The 25114-nt window shown below is 36.7% G+C and overlaps 3 non-coding genes across 3 annotated transcripts; all 3 read right to left on the reverse strand.

The window, feature by feature from the left end:
• Window positions 1-1057: 1057 nt before the first annotated feature.
• On the reverse strand, window positions 1058-1139 carry TRNAS-AGA. Its single transcript has one exon. It is a non-coding gene; the product is annotated as a tRNA-Ser (tRNA).
• A 1285-nt stretch (window positions 1140-2424) lies between these two features.
• TRNAS-AGA lies at window positions 2425-2506 on the reverse strand. Its single transcript has one exon. It is a non-coding gene; the product is annotated as a tRNA-Ser (tRNA).
• Window positions 2507-3926: 1420 nt separating this feature from the next.
• TRNAS-AGA lies at window positions 3927-4008 on the reverse strand. The gene has a single exon. It is a non-coding gene; the product is annotated as a tRNA-Ser (tRNA).
• Between the last annotated feature and the right edge of the window lie 21106 nt (window positions 4009-25114).

The raw sequence follows: 25114 nt of genomic DNA on the forward strand, positions 1-25114 counted from the left end.
ATGAATTACACTAAGGAGAATCAATTTTGGGGCTGAAGCTTTCTAGTTCATAGGTTCCGAAAACTAGAAAAGTCAACCTCTTGGTCAGGCAGATCCAGACCTCCTCAGCTCTTGATTCCTTGATGAGAAATGTTCATTTGGTCTCTACGAAGCTAAAGAAACTGGTCCCACTCAGCGTCATTGAGTATATGGAGGGATCTTTTCATTTTCAAAAACTGACGTACCCAAAAGCTTGAGCTAAAAATTTCTCCCTTTTCCGAGCTTATTAGCCCTCGAGCTCTTCTTCACCCTTACTCCTTAGGTTCCTAGAAACTCAATGGGCGCGAGCTTTAGGGAAAATTTGATCTATAGTGCTCGAATTAGATCGTCAAAATTTCTCGAAAACTACCTTCGTGAAATCGATCGGGGAAATCTGTTCCGTGCATTTTTCAGCCCTCGATTTCTTCTACAAAAGTGTGGTAACTTTATTTTGAATGTGTAGGTATCGGTTGAGCGTAGCCCAGAACTCTTCTAAAACGCAGTGAATTAAAAACTCAAAATGGTTCTTGATTGTTTCTTTCTTGAGATTTAGGGACTCGTTTCTCGAATTAAAGGCCCAGAATGAATGCCCTAACCTCTTTATAGCCCACCACTCCACTGCATTTGACTTCTCCAGAAACTGCCCGCATCCTCGCCTGGAACTTCGAGACGAAAAAAATACTATTTGGCCCAACTCAGCCGTCGAATGAGAGCGTGACAGTCTCCTAATGGACGCAGGTTCAATTCTGGATGACATGGACAGTTTGATCTGGACCAATTTGGAATGAAAAATTCAAGGGAGGGGACGACACACGTGAAATCATTGGATTTTAGTGCCGCTTTTTCAATTTGTGTGCTTTCAGGGCTTTTCGTGCACTTCTGACATCAAGGCATCTTCTCCGCCAATCCTCGGTAAAAACAAAAATGAAGCATTTCCAATTTGTGTGCTTTCAGGGCTTTTCGTGCGCTTCTAAGCATCTTCTCCGCCAATCATCGGTAGAACAAAAAATGAAAATAAAAAAAATGAAAAATAAAAAATCGTGAGCGGCAGGATTCGAACCTGCGCGGGCAAAGCCCACATGATTTCTAGTCATGCCCGATAACCACTCCGGCACGCCCACCGCATGAGCCCTCACACACACAAAGGCGTAGCAATTGGCTTCAACCAATTCGGTAAGCCGTACAGAAAGGTATCAATCGGGGAAGAAGAATCACTCACCTGTTGTGAACCCAGAACCCGTTTCCTCTTTCCTTCTCCGATCAGGGGGTTAGAGAGCTTTTCTCCCTTTGTGGTCTTCGGCAAATTTCTTCATTTTCTTCCCGCAAATCTTTTGGTCTAAGGCTCGTGGATGAATTACACTATGGAGCATCAATTTTGGGGCCGAAGCTTTCTGGTTCATGGGTTCCGAAAACTAGAAAAGTCAACCTCTTGGTCAGGCAGATCCAGACCTCCTCAGCTCTTGATTCCTTGATGAGAAATGTTCATTTGGTCTCTACGAAGCTAAAGAAACTGGTCCCACTCAGCGTCTTTGAGTATAGGGAGGGATCTTTTCATTTTCAAAAACTGACGTACCCAAAAGCTTGCGCTAAAAATTTCTCCCTTTCCCGAGCTTATTAGCCCTCGAGCTCTTCTTCACCCTTACTCCTTAGGTTCCTAGAAACTCAATGGGCGCGAGCTTTAGGGAAAATTTGATCTATAGTGCTCGAATTAGATCGTCAAAATTTCTCGAAAACTACCTTCGTGAAATCGATCGGGGAAATCTGTTCCGTGCATTTTTCAGCCCTCGATTTCTTCTACAAAAGTGTGGTAACTTTATTTTGAATGTGTAGGTATCGGTTGAGCGTAGCCCAGAACTCTTCTAAAACGCAGTGAATTAAAAACTCAAAATGGTTCTTGATTGTTTCTTTCTTGAGATTTAGGGACTCGTTTCTCGAATTAAAGGCCCAGAATGAATGCCCTAACCTCTTTATAGCCCACCACTCCACTGCATTTGACTTCTCCAGAAACTGCCCGCATCCTCGCCTGGAACTTCGAGACGAAAAAAATACTATTTGGCCCAACTCAGCCGTCGAATGAGAGCGTGACAGTCTCCTAATGGACGCAGGTTCAATTCTGGATGACATGGACAGTTTGATCTGGACCAATTTGGAATGAAAAATTCAAGGGAGGGGACGACACACGTGAAATCATTGGATTTTAGTGCCGCTTTTTCAATTTGTGTGCTTTCAGGGCTTTTCGTGCACTTCTGACATCAAGGCATCTTCTCCGCCAATCCTCGGTAAAAACAAAAATGAAGCATTTCCAATTTGTGTGCTTTCAGGGCTTTTCGTGCGCTTCTAAGCATCTTCTCCGCCAATCATCGGTAGAACAAAAAATGAAAATAAAAAAAATGAAAAATAAAAAATCGTGAGCGGCAGGATTCGAACCTGCGCGGGCAAAGCCCACATGATTTCTAGTCATGCCCGATAACCACTCCGGCACGCCCACCGCATGAGCCCTCACACACACAAAGGCGTAGCAATTGGCTTCAACCAATTCGGTAAGCCGTACAGAAAGGTATCAATCGGGGAAGAAGAATCACTCACCTGTTGTGAACCCAGAACCCGTTTCCTCTTTCCTTCTCCGATCAGGGGGTTAGAGAGCTTTTCTCCCTTTGTGGTCTTCGGCAAATTTCTTCATTTTCTTCCCGCAAATCTTTTGGTCTAAGGCTCGTGGATGAATTACACTATGGAGCATCAATTTTGGGGCCGAAGCTTTCTGGTTCATGGGTTCCGAAAACTAGAAAAGTCAACCTCTTGGTCAGGCAGATCCAGACCTCCTCAGCTCTTGATTCCTTGATGAGAAATGTTCATTTGGTCTCTACGAAGCTAAAGAAACTGGTCCCACTCAGCGTCTTTGAGTATAGGGAGGGATCTTTTCATTTTCAAAAACTGACGTACCCAAAAGCTTGCGCTAAAAATTTCTCCCTTTCCCGAGCTTATTAGCCCTCGAGCTCTTCTTCACCCTTACTCCTTAGGTTCCTAGAAACTCAATGGGCGCGAGCTTTAGGGAAAATTTGATCTATAGTGCTCGAATTAGATCGTCAAAATTTCTCGAAAACTACCTTCGTGAAATCGATCGGGGAAATCTGTTCCGTGCATTTTTCAGCCCTCGATTTCTTCTACAAAAGTGTGGTAACTTTATTTTGAATGTGTAGGTATCGGTTGAGCGTAGCCCAGAACTCTTCTAAAACGCAGTGAATTAAAAACTCAAAATGGTTCTTGATTGTTTCTTTCTTGAGATTTAGGGACTCGTTTCTCGAATTAAAGGCCCAGAATGAATGCCCTAACCTCTTTATAGCCCACCACTCCACTGCATTTGACTTCTCCAGAAACTGCCCGCATCCTCGCCTGGAACTTCGAGACGAAAAAAATACTATTTGGCCCAACTCAGCCGTCGAATGAGAGCGTGACAGTCTCCTAATGGACGCAGGTTCAATTCTGGATGACATGGACAGTTTGATCTGGACCAATTTGGAATGAAAAATTCAAGGGAGGGGACGACACACGTGAAATCATTGGATTTTAGTGCCGCTTTTTCAATTTGTGTGCTTTCAGGGCTTTTCGTGCACTTCTGACATCAAGGCATCTTCTCCGCCAATCCTCGGTAAAAACAAAAATGAAGCATTTCCAATTTGTGTGCATTCTTCTAAAATCTTGGAGAAAAATAAAGGTACTGCAAAAGCACAAATTCACATCATGAAGCCATCTGGATGGACAAAAGGCTCACCTTCCGAAGCTTTTCCTCTGCTCTTTCCTTCTTTATTTGTTCCAGCTCAGCCAAAAGAGCTTCAGTATCATCNAGCATCTTCTCCGCCAATCATCGGTAGAACAAAAAATGAAAATAAAAAAAATGAAAAATAAAAAATCGTGAGCGGCAGGATTCGAACCTGCGCGGGCAAAGCCCACATGATTTCTAGTCATGCCCGATAACCACTCCGGCACGCCCACCGCGTTCACTAGTCTCACTCAGCGTTCATTGAGTATAGAGAGGGATATTTTAATTTTAAAAAATTTACCAAAAACGTACCCAAAAGCTGAGCTAAAAATTTCTCCCCTTCCCGAGCTTATTAGCCCTCGAGCTCTTCTTCACCCTTACTCCATAGGTTTCTAGAAACTCAATGGGCGCGAGCTTTATGGAATATTTGATCTATAGTGCACGAATTATATCGTCAAAATTTCTCGAAAACTACCTTCGTGAAATCGATCGGGAAAATCTGTTCCGTGCATTTTCAGCCCTTGATTTCTTCTACAAATGTGTGGTAACTTTATTTTGAATGTGTAGGTATCGGTTGTGTGTAGCCTAGAACTCTTCTAAAAAGCAAACGTACTTCATAGCAAAGAATGAAAATTTAATTATATTGAAAGTTGAAAGTTACAAAGTTCATATGTTTGTAAACTCGAACCCGAAATTCATAACAAACGTAAATATTCACTCAAAAGATAGGATTTCTAAATTGAGTCATCCTTACAAAAGAATCTCCCAAGGCCTTTGTGAAAAGAAAATGAGATGGAAAAGAATAGAATGCCCAAGAAAGGAGACTCCTTTTTTTAATTATTATTTTATGCATTTGAATTGAGATTTGTGTAGAGTCAAAGAATTTTAGGTTTTCTCATCTTATCCCTAACTATAAACTATATATTATTTATTGATTTGGATTACTCCCAAATTTTCAAATTTTCAAACAATGGAAATCACATAAACAAATAAAAAGTGGACATTAAAGTAGGTCTCACCATCTTAACAAACTTTATATTTTCATATTTTAATATAATGTTTTTTTTTTCTTTTTAATGTGTAATTGGAATAATATATCATCCAATTTTTGATATTGTTCTTTTTTTCTTTTTCACTCAAATCTATTTTATACCATTTTTGTGGTTGGTTAATAAAAGAGATCTTGTTAGCCATATCGAAACTTGTAAAGCTCAAAAAAAAAATAATAAATAAATAAAAAAAAAAATTAAGATAAGTATGATTGAGAGGCAAGAATTTGGTACAAACTCCTTCTCCAATCACATTATCAATTACTTTTAATAAACTAAATGTCTTATTTTTAGTGTGTAAAAATTGAATGTCCGAGTGGAATCTCTCTTAATAGCACATGGTCGGTGAAAGCCACGTGAAAGGCTTTTTCTCTCTCGCAAAATAGAAATAGCACAAATAAATTTGCTTAAAGTGATGGGTAAGTATGCTCTTTTATCTCTCTCAAATTTGATTTGAAAAAAGAAAATTACTTTTAAATTCATTCTCTAATAAAAAAAAATGGAAGCGAAATTTAAATTTAATTACATTCAAAGAACATTCTTTTTTCTGAAACAACCCGTAGCTTTCAAATGAGACTGATCTTGATTCAAAAGTACAGTGAAAAGATTTGATTAATTAGGGGATTTGAAAATTGAATTTTGAGAGGAGAGAATCAACTTCTGGTTTTTACTTAGATATTTCAACCTTCAAATAACTTCACAATTGGCCAATGCCAAGTAATTGAATTTTTTATTTATCCACCATTTTTTTTTAAAACTTAATCTTGATATTCATCCACTTAGACCAATTAATCCATTTAATTGCCAAATCAAATTGCTAGCTTTATAATTTCGCTAAGTGTTGGAGAAATCATCCAATTTTGGTTTTAGTGTGGATCTAAATTTACCTTCTTAGGATTATTTTTATATAATACCACTTCTTAGGGATACTTTTACAAATTTGACTTATATTGAAGGTTGTCTTTGCAAATTGGATTTCATGTGGTTTAAATTCCCAATTTTATCCTTTTAGGACTATTTTCCCAAAATCTCCCTTTTTAAGGTTACTTTTCCAAAACACTCATATACATATGCTTAACTTTATCTAAATTTAACTCCTCATTATCATAAACTCTTCTTATACATAAAAGTTTCTAGGGTAGGTTTCTTAAGGATTTTAGTACAATTGCTTCACCTTGAATAAACTTATTAAGAAAATTGTATCCGAACTTGCTTTTAACACTTTGAAAGAAAAATTGAGTTATGCACCCTTGCTTGCATTACCTAATTTTGAGTTAACTTTTGAAATTCAATATGATGCTAGTGGAGTAGGGATAAGTGTTGTATTAATGCAAAATCAAAGACCTTTAATGTTCTTTAGAGAGAAGTTAACTTGTGCATCTTTGAGGTATATGAAACTTACGAAAAAAAGCTTTATGCTTTGGTTCGTGCATTGCAAACCTAGCACCATTATGTTTGGCCTAAGGAGTTTGTTATTCAAAAAAACCATGAAAGTTTAAAGCATTTGAGAGCAAAAAAATATAAATAATAATAATAATTTGAATGCTAGGGAGAACATTGTTGAAATATAAACATGGTAGGGAGAACATTGTTGTAGATCCTTAATCACGGTTGTATGTCCTCCTCAATAATTTGAATGTTAAGTTGTTGGGTTTTGAACAGATAAAGGATTTGTTGGGACAGGACAGTTTTTGCTCCTTTTGTTGAATCTTTTGAAAAAGGACTCATGATAGATAATTTGTTATAGCCCAAAAATAAATAAAGAAATAAAAATAATTATAAAAATAGTTAAAATAATAATATTAATTAATTAATTAATTAAAAAAAAAAAAAAAAAAAACAACAACAACTTTTCCCCACTTCTCTCCACTAACCTCTCATCCCTTCCCACAATTATTTCTCCTCAACCTATTCTTAAGCCAGAAAGTAATAGTTACTGCAAAAAGAAAAAGAAAACCAATAATTGTTCCATTTACTTAGAAAAAAAAATGAGAATGATCTTTACCCAGTTGAGATTCACTATAAATTTTGAATGCATGAGAACAAAATTAAAAGGCAACAAATGAAAAAAAAAAAGAAATTAGGGAATTAAAAACCACAACCTAAATATAGAGGGAAAGGTAAACAGAGGGTAAATACAGACAGTAGTAAGGCCCTGAATAACTCTAAATAGCTTTATCTACATTCTTATACAACAGTAACCATGAAAAATAAGATTTTTAATAAAAATATAATTATAGATATATAACATTTCATACTTTTAACAATGGACCAATGTAGATTAGAGAAATAATGTTGCAGAGTTCAAACCTGAAACTAATGTCATGGGCTCATATAGGTTGACTCGGATTTCAAGGGACGGAATCGAACTTTAATTAAAGATATATTCATGACAATGACTTAAGCTAGCCAGGTAAGTGACCTTACTATCGGCATGGTTATATTTTGATGTTGACACGTGCCTTGTGGTTCTGCACGTGTCATATATATTGATATGTGTGAATTGTCTGTGGATCGATATATTTTCTATATGTTATGTATATGTTATAATATGTGAATTATATGATAATAGTTACTATACGATGTGTTCAAGGATATGTTTGAGATAGGATATAAGAAGAATGCACAAAACGAAATGTACCGATAGGAGTAAAATACGTTCACGAAACGTTAAGGTTAGGTTACATACTGAAGTGATATGGATAAGAGAGATTGATGGAAGAATACGGTTAGGTTATGGGTAGAAAGGGATAGGTTTGTGATAGATTGATAGAACGATAGCATTAGGTTAAGTTCTTGTGATGATATGACTAAGGTACGTTCACGTAATGATATGTCTGTGATAGGTATAAGAACGTTAAGGCTATGATAAGTTAGAGAATGATATGACTATGAAGTGTTTACGTTATTACTTGTTTATGATATGATACATTGTGATGCAATATGTCATGGTATGATGTGTATATGATGAAATGTTATGTTAAAAGCATAGAACGTTATGTTAGGTCTCTTAAATTGTGTGTATACAGCATGATATGAATGACATGAAATTACGATAAATGACATGAAATATAACCCCGTTAGAATTATGTATGATTTGAGAACGGAAGAATGAGAAACGGTATGATATGAATGATGAACGATATCTGAAACGATATGAAAAATGATATGATATGTACTTAATGCTAGCGGGGTTGTATTAAAGGATAATGAATTTGTAGAAGTAGTGGGGACCTCATGCATTATGTATGTTCATGCATCTGGGGGGATACCCCTATCCCATCACGAGGGTACAGACGCGTACATCCAATGGCAGGACAACGATCGTTATGCTTTGCATAGCGCTGCCGTGACGGTTACTAGTTCTAACGGGTCCCAGCATAAGGGGCTCCCAGAGTATGCCCACCGGATAAGGAAAGTGGCCCAGTGGTGTGCGAATTAGCTGGTGAGCCCATACTCACACGTATGGGCTGTGTGTAGAGTATATGGTACACGTCCACAATTACCCATTAGGACAGCATCGTAGGGAAAGCAAAACGAAACGAAAGATAGGTCTCATCATTTCATTGCATGTGATTGTTGCATTTAACCCCAATAGTGAGGTCACTTACTGAGTATTTCTTTGAATACTTAAGCCACGTGCTACTACTATTTCAAGTTAAAGCAAGACANTTGTACGGCTGACAACGACATCACAACTCGAGACCATGGCACATGCATAGGATAGTGGTGTTTATTTTCTTAGACTTAGGCTAGAATATAATGTTTTAACTTAAACTCTTATTTGTTTTATTTAGTCTTTTGTTGTGTCGTTTTAAAGATGTTTTCAAAACACGTAAGTCTACGGCTATGTTTTAAGATAAAGGTATGTTTTATGAAATTTTAATGAAGTCTTCCGCATTCAAGGTTTATGGTACATATACAGTAGCGACCTTAATTAAGTAGAAAATTTCGGGTCGTTACATAATTACTTGTTGTTAGATGGATTTTTGTTTCGAAAAGGAAAACTTTGCATACCATCTTGTTCCAAACTTAGTTATTTCTAAGGAAAGCTCATGGAGGTGGTTTAATCGCACACCATGGAGTTTCTAAAACTTATGATATGCTTTCTGTATTTTTTATTTTTATTTTTTTATGCCGAAAATGAGACATGATGTTAATAAAGTTCGCACTCGTTCCATAGCATGTAAACAAGCTAAATCTAAGCTTCAACCACATGATTTATATTCCCCATTATCTATTCCTAATGGTCCTTGGATTAATATATCAATGGATTTTGTTGTAGGGTTACATAGGACTAGGAAAGGTTGTGATAGCATATTTGTTGTGGTTGATCGATTAAGTAAAATAACTCATTTTATTCCATGTCACAAACGATGCAAAACATATTGTTGACTTGTTCTGTAGGGAAGTTATACAATTGCATGACATTCCTAAGCATAGTTAGTAATAGTGATGTTAAATTTTTAAGTCACTTATGGCGTGTTTTTTTAGGGTAAGTTGAGAACTAAACTAGTAGATTCAACTACTTGTCATCCTCAAAGGGATGGACTATTATTGATAAGAATCTTAAGACTTGGGTTAGGGGATTGTTTGTCATTTATAGAATTTGCCTATAACATGGTTGTTCATAACACTACTAAATACACACCTTTTGAAATTGTTTATGACTTTAATCCTTTCAACCATTGATTTTGTTACCTATGTGGTCAAAAGAGTTTGTGAATTTTGAGGCAAATACTAAGGTAGAGTTTGTTCATAAACTACACAAGCAAATAAAAGAACAAATTGAGAAGCAAAATTTCGAAGTTTCCTCTTGAATTAAGAAAGAATGCAAGATTGTCATCTTCACATCGAGAGATTGGAGTTGGGTACATGTTCGAAAAGAAATATTTCCTACTCAAAGAAAATCTAAGCTTTTGCCATGAGGAGATGAACCTTTCCAAGTTCTTGAGTGTATCAATAAAAATGTTTATAAAATTGATTTATCAGGTAAGTATGGTGTTAGTGCAACTTTTAATGTTGTTGATTTGAGTCCTTTTGATGTAGATTACCATATTTCATCATTAACGAGACATTCTAATATGGAGGTTATGAGTATCTCTTTTTAACTAATCATTTTAATATAGAGGTTATGTGTATTTAACTCATATGTTACGGTTTTCAAAGACTATATAAAGTCTTTTTTTCATTCATGGTAGACATCACATTTCATAATCGAAAAAAATAGAGTTTCTATTTTAGGTTTGTTGAGAGCTAAGCTTACTTTGCAAGTTCCTGTATTTAGAACTTGCATGCTAGAATCATTCAAGTGGTATTAATCAAACCTCCTGTGGAGTGTTCAAAATCAAGAGTTTAGAAACGAGTTTTCTTTACTCATAATTTTGATCAGCAAGATAATCCGATACGTGAACAGGATAAAAAAAAAACGTATTAAAGAAAGTATAAAGAGAATGTCCAATTTATAATAGAAAAATAAAATAAAATAAAAAGGAAAGAAGGGAGAGTCGTTGATGAAAATATATATATATATATAAATATAAAAAAAAATAAAAACACAGACAAAGAAAATAGAATGAAAAACATAGAGGATAAGAGAGAGAAAATGGAAGATTAAAAAAAAAAAAGGAAGATTTAAAAAGTATTAAATTGTTATACTAGTAAATATAATAACAAACACACATTCTCATTCATTCATAAAGTAATTCTCAAATATAAATTATAGTTTCTGTACGTGAGTAGGCATTTTATTGTAAGACATTTATATTCGAAGAAATATTAAATTTAAATGGAAAGATTAAGAATTTGTTATATACTTAACAAAATTTAGAAATTAGAATTACGGAAGGAATTCAGTGAACATCTTTAATAGGGTGAAGCACCTTGCATAAGTAAGAACGAATTTGAGGGACGAAAGCAAGCTAATTCTGAGTTAGATAGAACTTCGGCTAAGTCCATCCAAGTAAGTGGCCTTACTATTGGCATGGTTATGATGTTGACACGTGCCCTGTGGTTCTGAACGTGTTATATATATTGATATGTGTGAATTGTTTATGGACCGATATGCTTATGATAAGATATGTATTAATAGGGTGAAGCACCTTGCATAAGTAAGAACGAATTCGAGGGACGAAAGCAAGCTAATTTGGAGTTAGATAGAACTTCGGCTAAGTCCATCCAAGTAAGTGGCCTTACTATTGGCATAGTTATGATGTTGACACGTGCCCTGTGGTTCTGAACGTGTTATATATATTGATATGTGTGAATTGTTTATGGACCGATATGCTTATGATAAGATATGTATTAATAGGGTGAAGCACCTTGCATAAGTAAGAACGAATTCGAGGGACGAAAGCAAGCTAATTTGGAGTTAGATAGAACTTCGGCTAAGTCCATCCAAGTAAGTGGCCTTACTATTGGCATAGTTATGATGTTGACACGTGCCCCGTGGTTCTGCACATGTTATATATATTGATATGTGTGAATTGTTTATGGATCGATATGCTTATGATAAGATATGTATATGTTATAATATGTGAATTGTATGATAACACTTTCGGTACGAGGTGTTCAATGATATGTTTGAGATAGGATACGAGAAGGATGCACTAAACGTAATATAATGATAGGAGTAAGATATGTTAATGAAACATTAAGGTTAGGTTACGTATCGAAGTGCTATGAATATGAGAGATTGATAAAAACGATATGGTCACGATCGATGATAAAAGAATATGGTTAGGTTATGGGTAGAAAGAGATATGAATATGATAGATTAATAGAACGATAGCGTTAGGATACGTTCCTGTAATGATATGACTAAAGTACATTCATGTAACGATATAACTGTGATAGATATAAGAATGTTAAAACTATGATAAGTTAGGGAGCGATATGACCACGAATTATTTACGATATGATATGATTATGATACAACATGTGAATGATAAACGATCATTATGTTTATCATAATGTTGCGACGATCAGGCAGAAGAACAATCATTATGTTTAACCTAATGTTGTCGTGACAGTTACTAGTTCTAACGGGTGTCCGACCTAAGGAGCTCCCAGAGTATGCTTGCCCGACAAGGAAAGCGGCCCAGTGGTGTGCGAGCTGACTGGTGAGTCCATACTCGCACGTATAGGTGTGTGTAGAGTATATGGTACACATCCAAGTTAACCGATAGGATAGTACCATAGGAAAATGGATTGAAATGATAGGTTTCATCATTGCATTCGCATGTTTTTAGATTTAATCCCCAATAGTAGGGTCACTTACTGATTATTTCTTTAAATACTCAAGCCATGTGCTACTAAATTTTTCAGGTTAAGGCAAGGCATTAGTACAAGCTAACGACGACATCGCACTTGGAAACCATGGGACATGCATAGGGTAGTCGTATTTATTTTCTTAGACTTAGGCTAGAATATGATGTTTTTTATTTAAACGTTTATTTATTTTATTTAGTCTTTTGTTGTGTCATTTTTTAAGTTATTTTCAAAACACGTAAGTCCATGACTGTGTTTTAAGATGAAGGTGACGTTTCATGAAAATTTAAATGAAGTATTTCGCATTTAATGTTCATGATATGTATACAGTGACAATCTTAAATTAAGTAAAAAATCTTGAGTCGTTACAGGAACTATCTTAACCTAAACTTTCTATTTTCTGATAGATTATGGCTTCCAAGAGAACTTTGACGACCAACGGGCTAGCACCCAAGAGAGGGTAGGGAGGTACTGCTTTCTACATGCTTGAGGTGGAAAAATAAAAACCTCAAGTAGATGTTAGAGAGTCACCATAGGATACCGACAGAGTCATGCCTCTAGTGCCAACACCTTATAGAGGCAGGAAAAGGGTCTTGATCGGCATCGCATCAAAGAGACCTGAGGTCGAGCAAATTAGGGCACTAGAGATATCAAGAGTGGTTTTCTAGGCGCAAGCACCGACCCTTGAGGTACTATCGGCATTACCGTCTGCAATGCGCACCATAGAGGTATTGCAGTCATTTATGAGGTCCACACTGGAAGCTCAAGTGCATACCAACTAGCAACTAAAGGCATTGGTGGCAAGCACGATGCCGATAAAAAGTCTCAATGAGGTAGGAGGCATGATAGTAAAATCCTGTAATCTGATAATTTTTAAGAAGTATAACTTGTTAAAGGTAGAAAAGGTCATATCTATACAGTAGTAGAATCCTCTATTCTTGGAGTTCCATCTCTTGATTTTCTTGTTTTTTTTACCTGGATCAAGGCCTATCATGTAATTCCCATTCTACATGAGGTCGTGAGCCATAGAGGTCACAACGCCATTCAACCTAACATGGTATTAGAGCCAAGGTTTATTCATTAACAATGTCTACTATATCTTCTTCCTCCTCCACATCCACCATCTCCAACACGATCTCATCTACCAGGGCGTCGACCTTCGTCACCTCGATGACTATCAAGAGTGAAGCCCTGACACTTGATGATGTGTTTGCACACTTAATGGCATTTGAAGCTCGCTAACTACAACACCAGGTTGAACTTCAGTTAAATCCTAGATCTTCGGCCAATTATGATGATCATGGTGGTCAGCAGAAGAGTTGTGGGCGTAAGGATCATGGTCGTTCTCGAGGTGGTGCGCCCTCTCGTCCTGTTTGTGATCGTCATGACCCTTCTGTTCGTCCTTCCTGCCAGATTTGCGGCAAAGTGGGGCATACTGTCAATCGCTGCTGGTATAGGATGGATGAGTCCTATCAAGATGAACCTTCTTCTGCGGCACTGGTGACTACTTCCTCCTACAAGATTGATCCAAATTGGTATAGCGACACAGGCGCCACTAATCATATCACGAGTGACTTGGGTCATCTCGTTGTGCGTAAACAATATCATGGAGGTGAACAAGTTCAAGTCAGCAAAGGAGCAGGTTTGCAGATGTTGCATACTAGTCATTCTTCAATTAATACTTATGCTCATCCACTTACATTCCGAATATTTTGCATGTGCTTAAAATTTTCAAACATCTTCTTTCCGTTCATAAATTTTTCCATGATAATGATGTATTCTTTGAATAACATCCTTGGCATTTTTCTATTAAGGATCGACGGTCGAGGAAAATCTTATAGACAAGAGGTGTGAGTGGTCTCTATCCTATCAAGCCATTTGATGTCAATGATCTCAAGCACGCCTTAGGGAATAGATCTACTACTCATATCCAATGGTATGCACGTCTTGGACATCCTTCATCTCAAGTAGTGAAGTCAATTTTGCTTCTCAATAATATTTCGTTTGCTAGTGACTCACCTTTGCCAGTTTGTAATGCGTGTCTGTTAGCAAAAAGTCTTCAATTACCATACACTAGTTCTTTTCATCGTTCTTTGTCACCTTTGGAACTGATTATTTTTGGATGTTTGGGGTCCTGCACCTCCATTTGTTGGGGGCGTCAATTATTATATTAGCTTCATCGATGATTTCAGTTAATTTTCGTGGATCTATTTGATGCATGATCGTACAGAGCTTTCCTCATATACTTTTGCAGTTTCAAGCTCATGTTGAGCGCCTCCTGGATACTAAAATCAAGTATGTCCAGTTTGATTGGGGTGGGGAATATCAGAAAATTCATAACACATTATTTCGTTCTTTTAGAATTGTTATCGTGTTTTGTGCCCTCACACGCATCAACAAAATGGGTTTGCTGAACGCAAACACCATCATATTGTTGAAACTAGCCTAGCCCTTCTAGCTCATTTGATGTCTCTATTAAATTTTGGGATGATGCGTTTCTTACAGCCACATATCTCATCAATCGTATTCCTACTTGTGTCATCGATAACAAATGCCCCTTAGAACCTCTTTTTCATACCCCACCAAATTTACTCATTAAAAGTTTTTGGTGTGCTTGTTGGCCTCATCTTCGCCCTTCTAACAAACAAAAGCTCTCTTTTCAATCCAAGAAATGTGTCTTTCTAGGCTATAGTTCTTTATATAAAGGCATAAGTGCCTTGACACCGATTCTGATTGTGTCTATATTTCTAGAGACGTCATATTGATGAGAATATTTATCATTCAAGCGAGCCCTACCCAATTCTTCCCCAACCTTGCAGTCGATGCACAATGCCCCTGATTTGTGTACCTTGCAGTTGGGTATCAGCAATACTAATTTGGAGAATGATCATATGCATATATATGTGCCTACTAACACTTCGGATGCAGATAATTTGGTGCCCACATCAATTTTTGGATTGCCGTCACAATCATCCGCGTTGTTGCCGCACGAATTGATATCGGTCATTACGCTAATGATTGGGACCTCGAACTGTCTGCCAGCAGATGATATTACCACATCGCCTGGGCCCCACCCGAATTCTTTGAGCTCTGATCTTGGGGACTAGTCTCCTGGCCCGCCTCAGAGTGCACAATACCAGGTTGGGTCCTCGACCACTGGTCGACCAACTGCTGTAGCACCAACAACTCCCCTCGCAAAGGCTATCCCCTCAACTGTGGATCTTGCACCTACTACTCCTCTGTATGGTACTTGACTGGAGCACAATATCAAGCAACCCAAGGTGCTTACAGATAAAATAGTAACATATTCTGTGGTTCGATTTTCTGCTGTAGCACCCGAACAAAAAGAAAAAGAAAAAAAAATTCAATCAAAGTCAACACAGGGGAAAATGAGTCATTTTGCCCCTCCAACTATAATATGGGTCCTTGATACCCTAGCACCATACCTGCAAAGAAAGAAAAACATAGAGAGAAAGTTTGGGAGTGAGAGCAAGAAAGCCGCCGCCGAGAATCTCATGGGACCACCATTTAAGTAGTTTCTAGCCATGATCTAGGTGCAAGGACTCCTTGGAAGGAAGAAGAGGATTTTAGTGATCGGAGCTCCATTTTTCTGCCAAGAAAACTGAGAATCTGTAAGATCAGATCTTGAGCATTTTTCCAGATCTAGAACTCTCCGTTGTGAATCAAGGTCTGAAATTTTGATATGTTCATCTAGAGGAAATTCTCCAAAAGACGCACGAGGGAAACTAGTCAAAATCCTGGTCCGAAGGCAAAGATCTGAGCCGATTTCCAAGAACGTTGGAGAGAAAATTTTCCGGCGAGTCATGTGTCAACCGGCAAGTGGAGCAGAGTGTCGACAAAAAAGTGACACATGTCACTCGGTGCGTGGAGCAGCGCGTCACATACAGTGTTGAGCGACGCAGCTCCATACGACCGTCGACACGCGGCAGCTCTGTCCGACCCACGGCACAACCCAGTAGACGATCCAACCCGAAGCCTTTGGTCTAGTTGACCCACAGTCCAAGCTGACTGAATTGGACCGCAAATTGAACCGACCCAGCGAACCGCAACTGCAAAATCCAACCCGCACATGACACCTACGACTAGACTTTGTTTGGGGCGTGGAGGCACGTGAGGATGTGTGGCAACGCATGAGGACACGTGGGAGCACGTGAGTTTCTGTTTTTCATCCGTCCGACTTCTGTTTGTCCGACTTTTGTCCCGATTCCAATTCTGATGATGTTTTATGTGAATATGACCTAATAGGGGAAAATCAATATTTTTGGACTCTCTATTTGTGCATAAACGCTGGCGAAAAGGCACATGTCAACCAAGTAAGTCACCGCCTTGTATTTAGGAAGAAATATTTGTAGGATTCGCTTGGATTACATGCATGCTAGTATATTTGCCTTATATTAGTTTTCTATGAATGAGATTATGTAGATTGATTGTTATGAGCGTATTGGGTGAATTATCTGGGTGTTGCTGGTATGTTTTAAGCTTCTGTTGTACATATGCATATGTTTAATTCATGTTTAAATTGTGAACTCCGCGTTTTTGGGCACTTGAGGGATGACATCGCCCCGTTGAGCGCAAACTCTGCTTTCCGGGTACTTGATGGAGGCCATCGCCCCATGGAGTATGCATGTCTAGTTTTCATGAACTTTGATGACCAAGGCCCAAAAAATTTTCCTCACCTCTTTATGGTTACCAGAAACTGCACGCGTCGTTACCTGAAACTTCGAGATGAAAAAGACAATTTTGTCCAACTAAGCCGTCCGGATGAGAGCTTGGGAGTCTCCTACAGACCTAGGTTCATTTTCAGATGACATGGAAAGTTGGATCACCACCAATTTGGAATGAAAAATTCAAGGTCTACTTGAAACGATTATGAAGGACTTCACTTTTTTTCACGGCTTTATAAATAAAAACTCGTGAGCGGCAAGATTCGAACCTGCACAGGCAAAACCCACATGATTTCTAGTCATGCCCGATAACCACTCCAGCACTCCCACTACATGAGCCCCCACATACGCAAAGCTGTAGGAATTTGTTTCGACCAATTATGTCAGCTGTACATAAAGATGTCAATCGGGGAAGAAGGATCACTCACCTATTGTGAACTTAGAATCGGTTTCCTCTTTCCTTCTCCGATTAGGGGTTGGAGAGCTTATCTCCATTCGTGGTTTTCGAAAAAGTCCTTCGTTTTCTAATCTATTGGTACAAGGCTCGTGGATGAATTACACTATGGAGCTTCAATTTTGGGGCAAAGCTTTCCAATTCATGAGTTCCTACAACTAGAAAAGTCAACATTTTGGTAAAGCTAATCGAGACCTCGTTAGCTCTTGATTCCATTATGAAAAATGTTCAATTGGTGTCTACAAAGCTAAACAGCGTCATTGAGTATAGAGAGGGATTTTTTTAAAATTTTCAAAAACTGACCAAAAACTTACCCAAGAGCTTGGGCTAAACAACTCTCCCTTTCCAGAGCTTATTAGCCTTCGAGCTCTTCTTCATGCTTACTCTCGAGCTCTTCTTCATGCTTACTCCTTAGGGTCCTAGAAACTGAATGGACACAGCTTATTAGCCTTCGAGCTTTTCTTCATGCTTACTCCTTAGGGTCCTAGAAACTGAATGGACACGACCTTTATGGAAAATTTTATCTATAGGGCTCGAATTAGATTTGTCAAAATTTCTCATCAGAAACTGCATGCGTCAGTTACCTGAAACTTCGAGGTGAAAAAGACTATTTTGTCCAACCTAGGTTCATTTTTGGATGACATGGACCGTTGGACCACAACCAATATGAAAAATTCAAGGAGACATCTACGTGGATTTCCGTGCTACTTTTTCAAATTTTTTAGCAGGATTCGAACCTATGCGGGCAAAGCCCACATGATTTCTAGTCATGCCCGATAACCACTCCGACACACCCACTACATGAGCACCCACATACGCAAAGTTGTAGGAATTGGTTTCGACCAATTATGTCAGCTGTACACAAAGATGTCAATCGGCAAAGAAGGATCACTCACCTATTGTGAACTTAGAATCGGTTTCCTCTTTCCTTCTCTGATCAGGGGTTGGAGAGCTTATCTCCGTTCGTGGTTTTTGGCAAAGTTCTTCATTTTCTAATCTATTGGTACAAGGCTTGTGGATGAATTATACAATGGAGCTTCAATTTTGGGGCCAAAGCTTTTCCGGTTCATGGATTCCTACAACTAGAAAAGTCAACCTCTTGGTCAGGCTAATCCAGACCTCCTTAGCTCTTGATTCCTTTATGAAAAATGTTCAATTGGTCATTACGAAGCTAAACAACGTCATTGAGTATAGAGAGGTATTATTTAATTTTCAAAAACTGACCAAAAACTTACCCAAGAGCTTGGGTAAAAGATTCTCCCTTTCCAGAACTTATTAGCCCTCGAGCTCTTCTTCATGCTTACTCCTTAGGTTCCTAGAAACTCAATGGACACGACCTTTAGGGAAATCTTTATCTACGGGGTCGAATTAGATTTGTCAAACAAAATTTCTCCAAAACACTACCTTCAAGAACTCGACTGAGGAAATCTGTTCCATGCATTTTGAGCCCTCCATTCCTTGTACAAAAGTGTGGGTGAATGTGTAGGAATTCAAGGCCCAAAATGATTTCCATAACTTCTTTATGGTTACCAGAAACTGCACGCATCCTTACCTAAAACTTTGAGGTGAAAAATACGATTTTGTCTTACTCATCTGTGGGATGAGAGCTTGGTAGTCTCCTACCGACCGAGATTCATTTTCGGTTAACATGTACGGTTGGATCTCCACCAATTTGTAATAAAAAATTCAAGGAGACCAAGAACTTTATGAATTTGTTTGGATCTCCCCCTCTCATTTCAGTGCTACTTTTTTTCAATCAAATATTTTTTTGTTTATGCTATATATCTCTACCAGATTTTTATTATAAAGTCACCAAGCTCCCTATCCCAAATATTTATTGTCTCGAGAAAAAAGGAATTAAAAAAATATTGTGTAGAATTTGATCATCTATTCGAGAGATTGGGACCAGTTTCGACACAATTTGACCCAGGCCCCATTACCAAGTGTGGAGCCCTTGCAGTGCGTAAAGGGGCGTCTAAGTTCTTTTTTTATTGATTCTCATCTTAGACATTAATATTGACACTAATTAAACTTGAATAAGGTCCCACTAGAGGGATTTTAGAAATTTTGGAGTACTCATCTAGTAGAAAACAAGCTTAGGAAGGCATGTGCCATCCATTAACTCCTCTCGAGTCGTACTTATATAGGTTACTATGACGATCAAGGATGCTATCATATCTGACCTTTGGTAGCTTGACTATACATGAGTTTTGGCCTCAAATGAGCATATTTAGACATGATTGACATGCATGTGATAAGAAGCTACAAAAATACCTCTAATATGAGATTTTGAGATGCATGTCGTTATTTATATTTTTTTGTTGTACTAGTAAAAAGGATGGGATGATGTGATCTGTACTCTGAGTGATTGATGGATGTTATCTATCCACTAAGCTTGTATGAATGCATGAAAATATATGATAGCTTCAAGTGATTGATTGTGTATTTTACATTTAGAGCATAGATATATGGATTGAGACTAGGGTGCAAAGAGTTAGACCAAACAATGACCTAAGTCAGGACGCCTTCCGTAGACTGGATACTTAGGATTATGAGTGGCGACTAGGGGTCTTGACTCTAACGCTTCTAGACCAAGAAAACTCAATGAGTTAGCAAAGAGAGTTTTAAAGATGAGAACTCGCATTATCAGCCGCCTAGATGACCTAGAAACTAATAGACCTCCATAGCATCCAAGAATGACTAAGGTAGCTTTAGCCTGCTGACACTATTGACTAAGGTAGCTTTAGCCTGCTAACACTATGAATAGTGTCATTAGAGTCTCCACCACCCTATCCACTATCGTTACCTAATAGCATTATTAAGGATCTAGGTCGTATCCAATAGCGTCGTCTGCCAACCGATAGGTCCAAAGGAGCAGTACCATTAAGTTAGGTCTAGACCGGTTAGGGTAGCGCATCAAGATGACTAGGTTCCATCATGGCTAGGGGTCTACCAAACAAGGCCTCTGTGATATAAACCTATTCTAAGAGAAGGCAATCGACTATACAAATGGCATAGTAGTTCACCGGTACACGAGGTCACTCCTCGAGACTTAAAGTGACTCTTTAGCCTTTTGGAAGGGCTTGTTAGTGAACCTTCCATCAATAATGTTTAGATTAATGTTTAGATTAATAGCAAACATACTATCCTACTAGATTTTATTAAGGTACCGCCTCAACCAAGGATGTTAGACATTCACTAACAACACCACATTCAAAATAACCATAACTATGTAAATGATATTTTATAACACTTAACTTTATGTTTAGCATATTAAAGTTTGTTTCATATTATAATTAAAAAGATATATAATACTTAACTTTATGTATATTTTGAATTTGGTTCATATTATAATTTAAAAGATATATAATACTTAACTTTATGTTTAGCATATTAAAGTTTTTTTTTTCTTTTTAATTATCCATATTCAAAATAACCATAACTATGTAAATGAAATTTTTTTATAGATTTTATTAAAATAAATGAGTAGAATAAAAAAAATAATAAATAATTTAAAGATCCATAAATGAAAATATTTGGTTTTCAATTTAGTCCTCTTGAAAGTTGAAAATTACAAAGTTACGTGTAACCATAAAAAATATAATATTTATAAATTCAAAACGTAAATATTTACTCAAAAGATAGGGTTTCTAAATCAGAGTCAGAATCTCTCCATGTGATGGAAAAGAATAGAATATGTAAAAAAGGAGACTACTTTTTATATTATTTTATGCATTTGGATTGAGATTTGGACAGATAGGGTCAAAGAATTTTAGGTTTGGTCATCTTATCCCTAACTATAAACCATATAATATTTATTGATTTGGATTACTCCGAAATTTTCAAACAATAGGAAATCACATAAACAATAGGAAATCTCATTTAGCTTCAGGTAATGAATGATGAATGTCATGCACTTCTCAAAAGTAAGACATGGCACTTAGTTCCTCCTCGTGCTGGTCTTAACGTTATGTGCTGGTCTTAACGTTATTGATTGCAAATGGGTTTTCAAACTCAAGCAAAAACCAGATGACTTTATTGATTGCTACAAAACATGCATGGTTGCTAAGGGTTTAAACAACAGTATGACGTTGATTATGACCATACCTTCAGTCAGTTGAATCTTCTGATTTCCTAGCTTGTTACCGTGGATCATGGCCTACCATGTAATCTTCATTGTACACATCTAGATATATATGAGGTTATTATCCATAGAGGTCTCAGCGCCATTCAACCTAACATAACCCACTTTCCTTCAATGGCGGAATGGTTAAGCTTGTGGCAGAAGAGGCATGTCTAGAAGCCGTAGAGAAAAACTTTAAATGTAGGAACAATGTAGCATGAGTATCAAATACATTGTGCTACCTATAGAGAGAGGCTCACTTTTGATGGAAGTGTTCCTACAAGACGTTCAATTCTGAATGGTCCCAGTTTAAGGAAGCATACTTGTGTATAACACTATGGTTAGGATCAAGAATCAGAAAGTCTTCCTATAACTGAAGTCGAGTGACAAAACTGCCTTTGATTTCTTCAGAAACTGTACGAATCATTACCTGAAACTTCGAGGTGAAAAATACAATTTTGCCAACTCAGTCGTTGAGCTTGGGAGTCTCCTATAGACCTAGGTTCATTTTCGGATGACACGGACGATTGGATCTACCAATTTGGAATGAAAAATTCAAGGAAATGGGGCTACTTTTTCAAATTTTTTGTTTTCAGAACTTTTATGCTCTTCTAACATCAAGGATATTTTTTCAAATTTCTGGTCCTCAGGGCCATTTGGTCCAAATTCATATTTTTTAATATTTTTATTATTCTATTTTCTAAAACAAAATTACTAAATAATTCATTAAAATTTATGTTTGTGCAAAGCTTAACTTTCATTGATGATTTCGTACTCGTGAGCGGTAGGATTTGAACCTGTACAAAGTCCACATGATTTTTAGTCATACCCGATAACAAATTTGATACGTCCACTACATGAGCCCTCACATACATAAAGGTGTAGGAATTGGTTTCAACCAATTCGGTCAGCTGTACAGAAAGATGTCAATCCGAGAAGAAGGATCACTCCCCTATTGTGAATATAGAATCAGTTTCCTCTTTCCTTCTCCGATCAGGAGTTGGAGAGCCTATCTCCCTTCGTGGGGGTTTTCGACAAAGTTCTTCGTTTTCTAATCTATTGGTACAAGGCTTGTGGATGAATTATATTACACTATAAAGCTTCAATTTTGGGGCCAAAGCTTCCTAGTTTATGGGTTCCTAAAACTAGAAAAGTCCACCGGCTAATCCAGACTTCTTAGCTCTTGATTTCTTTATGAAAAATTTTCCATGGATCTCTACGAACCTAAAGAAATTTGTCTCACTCAGCATCATTCACCATCATTGAGTATAGAGAGGGAGTTTTTAAATTTCAGAAACTTACCTAAGAGCTTGGGCTAAAAGATTTCCCTTTCCGGAGCTTATTAGGTTCGAGCTCTTCTTCATGCTTACTCTTTAGGTTCCTAGAAACTCAATAGACACGACCTTTAGGGAAAATTTTATCTATAGTGCTCGAATTAGATTTGTCAAAATTTCTCCAAAACTACCTTCAAGAACTCAGATTGAGGAATCTGTTCCATGCATTTTCAGCCCTCAATTTCTTCTACAAAAGTTTAGGTGATTGTGTAGGAATGGGCACAACCTCATCTTCTAACGTAACACATTTTGTCAAAATGTTTGTTGGATTCTTTGCACCCTCTATCTTCTTCAAACATATCACCATCTTATACTACCTGGAAGTGAAATGATATCGCCTTCTACGTTTTGTCTTTGAATGATAGACCGGGTTCCCCACCAACTGTATGACACTCTGACTATCTGTATAAAAAATCTTCTCGTGCCGCTTCTTGTCCAACCTCATTGTGTTTTTTTTTTTTTTTTATATTTTAGTTTCATTTATGCGCGTATTTGGTTAATGAGAACTATGGTATATTTTCAACTTCATTCATATTATAATTAAAAATATATATAATACTTAACTTTGCTAAAGTTCTTAATTTTTTTTTTTAAAGTTATCCATATTCAAAATAACCCTGTAAATATTATTTTATTATAGATTTATGAAAATATATTAGTAGAATAAAAAAAATAAAAAAATAATTTGAAGTGTCATATTCAAAGTTGAAAGCTACATATAACCATAAAAAATACGATGTTTATAAATTCAACCTTGAAATTCATATCACAGGTAAATATAAAAGATAGGGTTTCTAAATCGAGTCAAAATCTTTCAATGCATTTGTGCAAAGAAAATGAGATGGAAAAGAATAGAATGGATTGAGATTTGGAGTGGTGGGGTCGGGTTTTAGGTTTGGTCATCTTATCCCTAACAATATAGTGTATAATATTTACCGATTTGGATTACTTATGAAATGTTCAAACAACGGGAAATCACATAAACAAATAAAAAGTGGTCATTAAAGACATATCTTACGTAATCTTAACAAACGTTAAGGTTTTCATATTTAATATAATGTTTTCTTTTTTATGTATAATGGAATAATATTTGGTATTGTCCTTTTCTCTTTCTCACGTTAATCTATTTGATGTGATTTTCGTGGTTCGTTTATCTAACTAAATCCAAGATGGATATGATTGAGATGCAAGAATTTGGTACAAATTCCATCTCCTTCTCCAATCATATTATCGATAACTTTTTATAAGAATTCTAATATACTTTGGGTTCGAGATTTGAGATCTTATCAATTTGTTTTGATTATATAAGGTTCAAATTTGATTCAGGTTGGGATGTGTTTTAGTTCTTAAATTCTCAAAAGAACATCTATTTTTTAAAACGGTCAAAGGGCTATTTTTCCAATTTTACCCCTTTAGGGTTACGTTTCCAAATCACTCATATACATATGTTTAACTTGATCTAAATTTAACTCCTCATAATCATAAACCCTTCTTATACATAATATGGGTATTACAAATCTCTTCCCACTAAAGACATTCACCCATGAAAGTTGATAACTCATACTAGTGGCAACAGGAGTTTCTTCATCTTCAACCGGCCACGAAACTATACTCCTACCAAACGCTCCCGTTCAGCCACAACCCTCTAGAATGTGCCTACCAGAGAAAAGAAGAAGTGTGAGAACAGAGAGAGAAGGAGACGGCGGAGAGAAGAACTCAACGGGCTGAATCTCCGGTAAGATCGAGAAACTCATAATCGAAATGAACGACGGACAAGACACACAAAAGATAATAAGAATACGACATGGTCAAATAAGTTGTCAAAGTCTATGAAATTTAGATCTTGGATATGTACATTACCACTTATAATAAATTATGGAAATATTGTGGAAGGTACATGTCAACCGAAGGTCGTACTTTTGGTAAATTTGTGTAATATCATATGACTCAATTCGATCTAAGTTAAATTAGTTGATAAAATAGTCAAAAGAAGAACTTTTTCGAGCTTTTGCATAACTTTTTAGTCTTATTTTATTGAGCATTACATGACTACATTAAAATTTGAAATCAAGGAGAAAAAAAAAATCAAAATTTTCATTCTCTTTAGAAGTCAAAATTGTAACAATCTTGTATAGGAAGATATTAACAACTTTATATTTTAAAACTCAAATGGTGAAAAACATGCATGAAGTTTAAATTTTTAATTAGAAAACAGCTTATAATAAAATTTTGTGGGTTGTTTTTGATTAAACTACTATAAACTCATTCTAGCATTTGAAGTCGGCAATTCAATCCTAAGACCACCGACATGAAAACACATTTTATTCCTTTTCCATGTGTTAACCCCCCATGCATGAATTCAATCCTTATTTGTTTTCAAAAAAAAAAAAAAAAAAAAAAAAAAAAAAAAAAAAAAAAAAAAAAA

The sequence above is a fragment of the Cucurbita pepo genome, chromosome LG02 (assembly GCF_002806865.2).
Source record: "Cucurbita pepo subsp. pepo cultivar mu-cu-16 chromosome LG02, ASM280686v2, whole genome shotgun sequence".
Classification (NCBI taxonomy): domain Eukaryota; kingdom Viridiplantae; phylum Streptophyta; class Magnoliopsida; order Cucurbitales; family Cucurbitaceae; genus Cucurbita; species Cucurbita pepo.